Source organism: Sceloporus occidentalis, unplaced genomic scaffold (genome assembly GCF_023333645.1).
Source record: "Sceloporus occidentalis isolate IW3139 unplaced genomic scaffold, rSceOcc1.0.p SCAF_5, whole genome shotgun sequence".
NCBI classification, from domain to species: Eukaryota; Metazoa; Chordata; class Lepidosauria; order Squamata; family Phrynosomatidae; genus Sceloporus; species Sceloporus occidentalis.
Window position 1 is genome coordinate 66,360,051 of NW_028316985.1, and position 11,133 is coordinate 66,371,183.

Here is an 11,133-nt window from a genome sequence, read left to right on the forward strand (position 1 = left end):
ATTATTATTATTATTATTTCTTCCAAAACATGGCAGTAAAAAGGAGAGTGTGCCTTCAAGGGTGAAGACATTGAAGAATTATTATTGTTCTTGTTATTTACCCAAAACATGGCTGTAAGGAGAGTGTCTGAGCCTTCAGGGTGAAGCCACACTGCAGAAATATTATTATTATTATTATTATTATTATTCCCACCAAACTTGCCTTCAAGGTTAAAGCCACACTACAGAAATATAAGGATAATAATAATAATTATAATTCCCTTCATAGCTGTAAGAAGGAGAGTATCTGTGCCTTCAAGGGTGAAGCCACACTGCAGAAATATAATGATGATGATGATGATGATGATAATAATTCCTTCCAAAACATGGCTGTAAGTCATATTGCAGGATTATTATTATTATTATTATTAGTCCGCCAAATCATAGAAGTAAGAAGGAGAGTGTCTGTGTCTTCAAAGTGAAGCCGCATTGCAGAAATATTACTGTTATTGTTGTTACTCTGGCTTTCTCCCCAGATAGGGACTCAAGGCTGCTAACAACAAATTTAAAACAGTACACAATAAAAACAAAATACAAAAACATTAAAATGCAGAGATGTTTTTTATTAAAAAAGTGTAGAGGTTGAAAACATTACACATTAAAAATTAAAATGTATTAAAAACTCTGTACAGACCTTAAAATCTGAATTACACAGCATTTAAATAACACAGAAATTAGCCAGTTAGAGCCCTAGCACACTGTACTGTTTTGCTTCTGTGCAAAAATCTGTATTTGCTAAATGCTGGAGAACCTGTACAGCCCCAACAAGGCTTCTTCCTCAAGTCCCATGTTTTCTCTATCTGACTTATCTTGTTGACTACTCGTTTTCTCTTCCTCTCTTGCGCAAACTATTGCTGAATTTCAGTCTGCGTTTCTTTCCTGTTGACCTTTTGCGAGTATATGATCCTTATGTTTATTTCATTCATTTAGCAAAAGTGGTCACAACATCCATTTGGACCAAGTAGCCTTTCGGTCGTGATGATGCCACTCAAAATCGTTCTGTGTCTTTTTGCACAGATTCACAATTCTGTCAGCACTTTCTATGTATAATCTTGCTTACTTGTCAGTTCAAGTGCAGAGGAAAGTTCACTGATGTCGGGAAATGACAGGATGGCAGCACATGTAGGAAGGGCTAATCTGAAGAGGTTGACATGATTGGAAAAAATAAAATAAAACAGGTCATAAGACCATTTAAAAGCTTGAACATTTATGCAATAAATGGGATGCAACAGAGTATGGATAAACTCCATGATGCAAACCTGTGCTAAGTGATGCAAATCAAATTTACCTGTAGAGTGTTAAAACATTTAATTTTAAGATATTAAGTAAAACTTTGCAAAACTAGGCCCATTCTTTTCAGGAATCTGTCATATCTTTTTTGCTTTTATTTTGCACACTTATTTCACACTGAGCTCAGGGAACATGCATTTGAGCAAATATGCATAGGACAGCCTACATGATATTATGACGACCTATTTTTCAGGAAGAAACTTTTCTGGAACATGGCCACATAGCCCGAAAAACCCACAAAAAACTATGGATGCCAGCCATGAAAGCCTTCGACTTTACCTATTTTTCAATTATTTACAAATACTGTATTTATCAACCACTTGAGACATCCAGCAGAGGTTTGAATATTGGACTAGGGATACCAGAGTTCAAATCCCTGCTCAGCCATGGAAAACCACTGGGCAACTTGGAGCAAGTCACACTCTTCAGAGAAGCCTTTCTCCAACATTTCACTACCAAGAAATGTAAAGGTTATAAAAATTGTGAAATATAAACCCCAAGAGCTGACAGTAAGGGATTTTGTTTTCACACAATTCTGATATTTTAAGCAAAAATGTTAATACTATAGCAACTGTACAATAAATTTGGAGTATTCTAAGGTCAGAGTTTTTCATCGTACTCAAAACCCACAGTGGAAGGAAATTTCCATAGCTGGTCTAAATGTTTCTTCATATCGGAGTCATGGTTACAGCTATGGGAGGACTTTAGATCAGATTTTAAATATGATTATACTCGCACAATCACTTCCCAAATTATTCTGTGTTTCCGCTGACAACACTCAGCAGAAACATTTTCTGTCTCCCTCCAGCATTTGAGGCCTAGTTGATGGGATCAACTCAAGAGTGATGACATCTCAAGAGGTTTCTTCAGTCGTTCTTTGGCATCTCTGTACTACCTGAAAATATTTTTGTTTTATCAGGCTTTCGACTTGAATGTTTGTTGGTTCTGTTGACTCTCTTTTTTAATTTATGTGCTGATTTTTATCCAGCTCCTGTCTCACTTTAATATGTTGTGATCATATTTGCACTTTTGTATGTTCTCTGCTTTCAGCGGTTCAAGATTCTGATATGAATGCAGAGAGTAATAATTCTGATAGTGGTGATGATGATAACAGCAACAACAAAAAATAATAACAACTACTAATGCTTAAATTGATTGATGAGTACATTAGTTTATGTTGAAACTAAAGGTCTTGTAGGAAATAGATGGGGGAGGAGTCTGTGGTTGTTAATTCTCCTAGATTAAAAAAAGAAGAATATGTGGCACTTCACATGATGTTGGACTTCAATCAGCCATGGACTTCAATCAGCATAATCAATAGTGAGGCATGGGGTGAGGGACATCTTGAGGACCATCGGTGCGTGTGGTTTATGGGGTAGCACAAGGATCAAGAATTTGCCTTATTTTTTAAATGTCTGTAAGAAACCAACAGGTAAGGTCCTACAGAGAGCTGGACTGCAGTGCCATCAGTATTCTGATGACTCCCCTCTCCTTCTCATTTACATCACCTAGGACACACTACACACATATATGTACAAGTTGAAAAAAGCAGCTGAATAGCACAATTTTCAACAACATAAGGAACATCTGGTGTCAATTAAAATCCCTAGGGTTTAAGCATGGAATTAAAATGGTGCTGGAGTTAAGAGTAGTCTTGTACTCTAAATTAAGGCCGTATGGTGTCAAGGTGTCAGGTCTGCAAACCCATATGTTTTCTCTTTTCTCAAGCATGGTTGGATCATATTGGAGTTTCCCTGTTCGAAATCTGGTCCTGTGGGAAAGGCTGTGAGATTCAGAATTAAAATATTTTGCAACAGGTTCTTCCATCTTTTTTGTGGCGATTTCTAATTTCCTGAGTCTTGTGCAAAGACCAGTGGTTTTCTCCACATACTGCATGCTGCCTCCAGGATGCTGGTATTCAATCATGTATAGGGTATTGGTGGAATTGCAAGTCATTTTTGTTTTTGACACATTTCACATTTGTTTTCACTTTCCTCATGTGTTTCTATTAGACTCTTTTGAGCTGTCTTAAACATCTACTTAATTATGTTTGTACAAGTTTACTATGTCTGTGCTCCTTTTAAGTGATCTACTAGTTGTTTTTTTTCTTCCTGGGGCAAAGTGGCTGACAATAGCATTTTCTAATTTAAACATGTCTGCTAGCTCAACTTATAGGGAACAATTTTGCAAATCTGCAGCTTGCAAAAATGCTTACAGGGCTATGCAACACAAAGGTCAAGTTGGCATTAGCAAGGGCCTTGGCTCTGATGCACTGGTGAAAACCTATTCTCAAGCAGGCCTCATTACTTTTTAAAAACACTCCATTTGCAATGCTTTTTATATTGTTTTAAAAAAGGAACTAACTCCTCATTTTAACAGTCACTAATGTTTACTTTGCAAATGTCCATTACTTCTTATTTTTTATTTTTTTTAAAAAATAAAGTGATTGTAATTGTTTTTTTAAAAGTACAAAAATGCCTCACCCCTCTAAATGACTCCCAAAGCAACACTTTAGATGTAACATTTACTTGTTACCCATAAAGAATAATATTAACCAGTTGTTATATTACTTTTTAAAAGTAACATTAGTAACATCATGACCCAAAAAGTAACAGTTATTTGAAATAAATACTACTTTCAAACTGTGAACAAGTTCCCTGCCTGAAATCCTGGAAACCCTCGGCCATTCAGAACAGACAGTACTAAGCTAGATAGAGCAGTGGTCTGATATAATATAAGACAATACCCTTAATTTCTATTATAGGTGCTTAGAGCAATAAAAGTATAGTGTCTAGATCAAGGGAAGTAATAGTGCCACTCTATTCTGCTTTGGTCAGGCCCCACCTGGAATATTGTGTTCAGTTCTGGGCACCACAATTCAAAAAGGATGTTGAGAAACTGGAGCGTGTCCAAAGGAGGGCAACTAAAATGGTGAAGGGCCTGGAAACCATGACCTATGAGGAATGACTCAGGGAGCTGGGGATGTTTAGCCTGGAGAAGAGAAGGTTAAGAGGTGATGGCCTTGTTTAAATATTTGAAGGGGTGTCATATTGAGGAGGGAGCTAGCTTGGTTTCTGCTGCTCCAGAGAACAGGACCTGGAACAATGGATGCAAGCTACAGGAAAAGAGATTCCACCTCAACATTAGGAGGAACTTCCTGACAGTAAGGGCTGTTCGACAGTGGAACACACTCCTTCAGAGTGTAGTGGAGTCTCCTTCTTTGGAGGTCTTTAAACAGAGGCTGGATGGCTATCTGTTGGGGATGATTTGATTGTGAGTTCCTGGCAAGGTGTTGGACTGGATGGCCCTTGTGGTCTTTTCCAACTCTATGATTCCATCCTCACATCCCCAGAACTGTAATGTTAAACATTAAAAAATGTGTGTTAAAGGAAGAAATGGCCCGTGGGTTTACTTATCTCTTCCTGGTCCCATGAACCCCCAAAGGGAGTTCATCGAAATGCATACATATGAGGAGGAGATGTACATTTCAAATGGAAGGGTTAAGACCTTGGTGGAAATCAAGGTTAACTTGGGAATATATCTCAAATGGGAAAGTTAAAAACTTGGTGGAAATCTTCAATTTATCTCACAAAATACATCTCCAAAGAAAGCATTTCTTTCTTTAGTGATATATTTGGTTTGCTGATGCTTTAAAGAATATTAAAGTTATTGCTATACCTCCACTGTTGCTTTATTATTTTAATGGTAATTATCTTGTGGTTTTATGACCATATTTTAATTGTGTGGGTTGTACTACTACAATTACTACTGCTACCTGCTGCTATATTTACTACTACTACAAGTCTGTCATCAGAAATTGCAGGGGTTACCAACTGTTTCTTTCACATTTTTTTCTTTCTTACCAGAAATCCATCTTCATAAAATGGCAGTTGCATATTTTAATGTAAAAATACTTAATAAATAAATATTATTAATAAATGGAATGCTGAGAAGTGAAATAAAATAAAGACAAAAGGCTTATGTGTCCAAGGTTAATTTTCTTGACATTGTACAGAGTGGAGAGAAGGAGACCTGCGTCACTTTAAGTTCGTTGGAAGAAAGGTTGGGGGGGGGGAATATAAATTTAAATATTTTCAGACCAGTTACCTTCATTGTTAATACTATTGTGATATTGGCTGACCATGACCTTCTCTTTCCCCCTCTCTTCCTCCTCTTGCTCCATAGCAATTTCAGCTTCAGTGCTACAAGTTTATTTTTAAAAGCCTCATCTGTTAAGAGTAACTTTTGAGCTGCAGTCCAACTGCTGAGTTCAGCACAGACTGGGCACCTTTTGGGATTTGTTAAATTAAAATATAGGGCCCTTTAAATCTTAGTCACACAAATGGATAGATCCCCAGTTGCGTGTGTGCATGTGGATGTGCTTCCAAGTCACCCGTCAACTTGTGGTGACTTGAGGGCATTTCATCGGGTTTTCTTAGGCAAGGAATACTCAGAGGTGATTTTGCCAGTTCCTTCCTCTGAAATATAGCCTACTCTATCTGGTGGTCTCCCATCCAAGTGCTAACCAGAGTTGACCTGCTTCGCTTCTAAGATCATACAGGATCTGGTGCCTTTAGACCCTCACTTACTATTGATTTATTATTATGCCTTTTCTGAACTTGTTAGAAAGCATTCACTTAGTGATGTGTCCTGCCGAGAAGGCCATACAGCCAGACATCAGTGGTTGTTGGTTGACATTATTTTGCAACTTCTATTTATTTCAGGGTCTTTCATACTATACAGTTATAGCTCTATGGCTCCACTTTAACTGCCTTAGCTTCATCCTATGGGATCCTGTGGTTTGTAGTTTAGGGAGAAGGTACTTAGAATTATCAGTTGTAGAGCTCTAGCGTTTTTGCTGTGAACCATCCTCAAATCAATCTCAACTCATGGTGACCCTGTGGATGAGACATCTCCAAGATTCCCTGTTCTCCGCTACTTTCCTTAGTTCTTGCGCATTCATACTCATTACCTCCTTAGTGGAATCTATCCATGTAGCATGTGATCTTCCTCTCTTTCTCTTTCCCTCTGCTTTTCACAGCATTATGGCCTTTTCAAAATGAGTCATATCTTCTCATGACATGGCCAAGATATGACAGCCTCAGTTTAATAAATCTTGGCCTCAAGGGAGATCTGAAGCCTGTTCTGTTCTAGGACCCATGTATTTGCTTTTTTGGCTGCCCACAGTAGCACTCTTCTACAGCACCACATCTCAAATGAATTTATTTTCTTTTTATTTGTTTTCTTATTTGTCCAGTTCTTGCATCCATACATGGTAATAGGGATGACAATTGCTTGTACGATTCTGACTGTTGTGCTTAGTTGTATACATTTGCATTTTAGGACTTTTTCTAGTTCATTCATAGCTGCCCTCCCCATTCTTAATCTTTTTCTTATTTCCTGACTGCAGACCCCAGATTTCTGTAAAATGTTGTCATGGCAGTTAAAGTGGAACATAGAGCTATAGTTGTGTAGTGGACTAAAGGAGGTGTGTGTTTAGATGTGCATTTAATTTAGATCCCATTGCTCCTAACCCAACACATGAAGAAATCTCCTTACCCAGGTGGTTCTCTTTTGCTGGATAAGGCAAGCATGTTATAGTTGCAGTGTTTATCATATTTGCTATTATAGAGGCAAATCAGAATCCCAAGATACTTTCAAACAGTCAGGAAATTCAGGCTTGCAAAAAAACCCTGTTTTGTGAAACTTTCATTTGTTTGCTGCAGATGGCGTGTACTTGTTATATTCCATTTTGCTTATAGAGGATAATTTGGGAGATCAAAAAAAACAGTCAGAATCGCAATTAACATGACCTGCAGGCATGAATAAAAAGCATAGGAGTGGTTCAAACAACATCATTTGGTACTCTTGCTTCCTCACTTAAATGGCGTCTTTCTTTTCAAAAGCTCTTATACCTGAAGGGAATGCGTATCAGGATATGACATCAGCTACAAAAGCAGCTGTGAGACCAACTGAATTCCCTTCCTCAGGGTAAATATAGCAACAAAACAGCTAGATTTAACTTTAAAGTTTTTTTTTAAATTTCCTTGTAAGCACTGGCAGTTTGCATTTACCAAAACACTTACTCTGAAAATTGCTTTGATTTCTGATAAAGCAAAACTGCAGGCTGCACTGTTACAAGTATGATTGTGGTTTAAAGCAATGGACTTCCGTTCCCTTTCAATTTAGCGGCCTCATTCTGTGATGTGTATGTGTTTCCATGTACAGATGCACAGAAGATGTACCCCTTCTGAAGCCATCCAAATAGTATAGTTATTTGGTGCCTTCTTGGCCGCAGGATCAATATTGTCCAAGGCCATGTAAATTTTCAGTCTCATTACCAGTGACAGAATGAGAAGGTCCTATCTGTACAATAAATGCACTGCTGTTTGCCTTCAAATCATTTCTGATTTTATTATCAAGATTTGTTCAGAGGGAGTTTACCATGGCCTTCCTCTGAGGCTGAGAGAGTGTGACTTGACCAAGATCATTCAATAGGTTTCCATGTCCGAGCTGGGGATTCAGACCCCAGTCTCCTGGAATCCAACACTCAAACCACTACACCACCAAAGCTCTCATAATGAATATAGACCAATTTTATAGGAATTTAGCTGCCATGGACTTCTTTAGAGAATCCATCAAACTATAGGTTGGTTATACCTCTCTTGGAGATACCTGGCCCGCTCACAAAGCTATCATTTTCTGGAGAGAAGAAATAACTATTCAGTATGGGCACCATTTCGTATTCCTGTGGAAGGTGGAAGATTGTGATTTATAAGTTTCACAAGTCTGCAGTAAGTTCAGTATTAAATTGCCCCAAATGGATATTATTTTAAGAGCATTTATTGTGGGTGATTTTTTTTTTATAAATGCAGTACTTTCAGAGAATCAATTATGTAAGTTCTGTTATGAAAGGATGCACTCTGAAATGGAGTGAACCCACCTATTCCTTTTCCTGTGACCCCAGAACAGGTGGATCTTCATGAGCCATCACTTCCCTTCTTCTCTTTAACAGATAGCAGCAGAGATCCTTCCCAAGGCTTGATAACTGCTGGGGGTGTGTGGTTTTTGGAAGGAGCAAAAGGGCAGGAAAATAGCCCTCTGTGCCCCATCCAAAAAGGGATTGATGCATGTGGGAGACAGTGGCCCAGTGGTTAAGATGCTGACTCTGATGAGTGCAAGGTCGGCAGGTCGAGGCCCAAGCATTGCCCAATGGAGTGAGTTCCCTTCACTTGTACCAGCTTCTGCAAACCTAGCAGTTCGAAAGCATGCAAATGCAAATAGATAAATAGGTACCACTTTGGTGGGAAGGTAACAACATTTCGTGCAATAATGGAGATGAGCACCATGGCCAACAGTCGGACACAATTTGACAACTTTGTCAAAGGGTAAACCTTTATCTTTTAAAATCCCTAACCATACTATTTCCAGTTTCTATGTGTGGTTGTGAACACTGGACAGTGAAAAAAAGTTGGCAGGAGGGAAATCAGCTCTTTGGCAATATGGTGTTCGAGAAGAGGTCTACAGGTACCACTGACTTCTAAAGAGACAAATGAATGGGTCATAGAGCAAATCAAGCCTGAGCTCTCGTTAGACATAAAGAGGACTAAGCGGAAGGTTTTGTACTTTGGCCATTTCATGAGATAACATGACTCAATGGAAAAGATGATAAGGCTTGGTCAAGGGGAAGGCAGTAGGAAAAGAGGGAAAACACACAATAGGTGGATTGATTCAATCAAGGAAGCCATGGCCCCAAGTTTGCAGGACCTGAGCAGGGCTGTTGATGCTAAGGTTTCATGGAGGTCTTTCATTCCTAGGGTCACCATTAGTTGGAGCTTACTTGATAGCAATTAACAACAAGAAGTTGCTAACACGATGCCAGCTAGATTTGGATATGGACTTACTTGTGCTTAGAGTGGAATTGTTGAACACAGTGAAAAGTCTTGTTGATTTTAAGAGCTATGATATGCATTTCTATTTAACCCAACCTTATAAGAAATGGATGTTTTTTTAAAGGAGCCAAACTACATTATCCAGAAAAGATTTTTTTTATTTACAGGACTGAAACATAGCCCAATAATGAAAGATTTTGGGCCTTTTTACAGTAAAACAAAACAAAAACCAGCAATAAGACACAAACGTAAAACAAAATCCAACCAGCAACAGCAGAAATAGATTTATTAATTAATAGTGTGAGAAAGATACTATTAAACCTCAAAAGCCATACAAAACAATCTTTTTCTGTTAGCAAGAAAGCCACAGTTTAGCATACATTTTAGTTGAAAAAGTAGCTTGTGCTTCCTCCTACAGATTTTGTTAACTTTTGTGATGGGCCCATGGGCTCTTATTACTGGGCTTGTCCTTTTACCCTTAAAGCCACTACCTGGTTCTCTGGGCCCCAAGGTGACACTCAAAATGGACAAGTGGCTGTGTTGATCACTCGGTTCAGTGCGGTAATATATGACCAATTCTCCTTATTATTACATTATTCGACAGAGATGTAGAAAATAGAACCAGGAAAGATTTATTGTATAACCAGTAAGTTAAACATATAGCCTTACCTTGGCTCCATACACAGTATACTGGAACACCTTGTTTAAAACAAAGTAAAACTTCTCCCTGAACTCTTTCCACATTTTCAGTTGCCATCGAACCATAGTCCCTATTCAGGCCTTATCATTTTCTCTGTTCCTAACTGGACCTAACTTTTGTTCCTCTTAAGATTTAATCAATTCCTATCTGCCCCTATCTCTATTCCTATCTGGCTCCAACTCTGTTTCTAACTGGTACTATCTGTCAATTTAACAGACAAGCCTCTGGGTTTATATTATCTTCCATAGTGCTCCCACAGCATTCTGACAGCTGGGATTGCTTAGCTCTACTCAAACTTGTCAAGCTCCTCTCCTTACAATTTTAATGTTTTGAGGACATTTCTCATTTTTATTTGTAGCTTTTATATGGAGCTTGGAACTTATGCATTACAAATAACAGAGTTAATGCCACTTAATTACCTTTTTTGAGCAATGTGGGTGCAGGGAAGTTACATTTGTAAAGTAACACAATAGAAAAATGCAAGTTACTTTGTTGGTGTAATGAGTAATGTTTCCTGGTTATTTCCAAAAAGTTACTTTTAAAAAGTATTTTAAGGCCTTTTTGGAAATACACTTTCCCCTCCCTTTTTGCAGACTTGAAGTCCGTGGTTTTACTCTTCGCGGGAGGGACAAGTGGGGAGGGATAAAATGGCGGTGTGTGCCTTCGCATGGCCTTGGGGGTGTGCGCCATCATTTTCAGTCGGACTCAAATATTTGTGAGTTGTCATTTTCACAGGGGGATCCAGAACGGATCCCCTGCAAATTGGAAGGTGCTACTGGAGTTTGATAGTAATGTTAAAATATTTTTGCTATTCCTTAAGCTTCCTCTCAAAGATAACAAAAAGTAACTAGCAATGTAACAAGTTAATTTCCAAACATTGCCACATTGCTGAAAAAATATTACAGCCAAACATATGTGTATGTGCCTTCAAATCGCCTGCTGACTTATGGCAAACACATGAATTCTTAGATGAGGAATACTCCGAGGTGTTTTGCCAGTTTCTTTCACCAAATATATAGGAATTGTTACAGGAATTATAGGAATTGTTAACTTTTAAAAGTAACTTTCTAAGTTACTTTTTTTTAAAACATAGTCACTTCCTTTGGCTACTGTGCTAATGTTTGAGTTCAAGTAGCAAGTAGTCATTTGGCAAGTGAAATCAATGGTTGCTGTTAATTTCCTTCAAGTTGTTTCACAGCTTATTGTGACCCT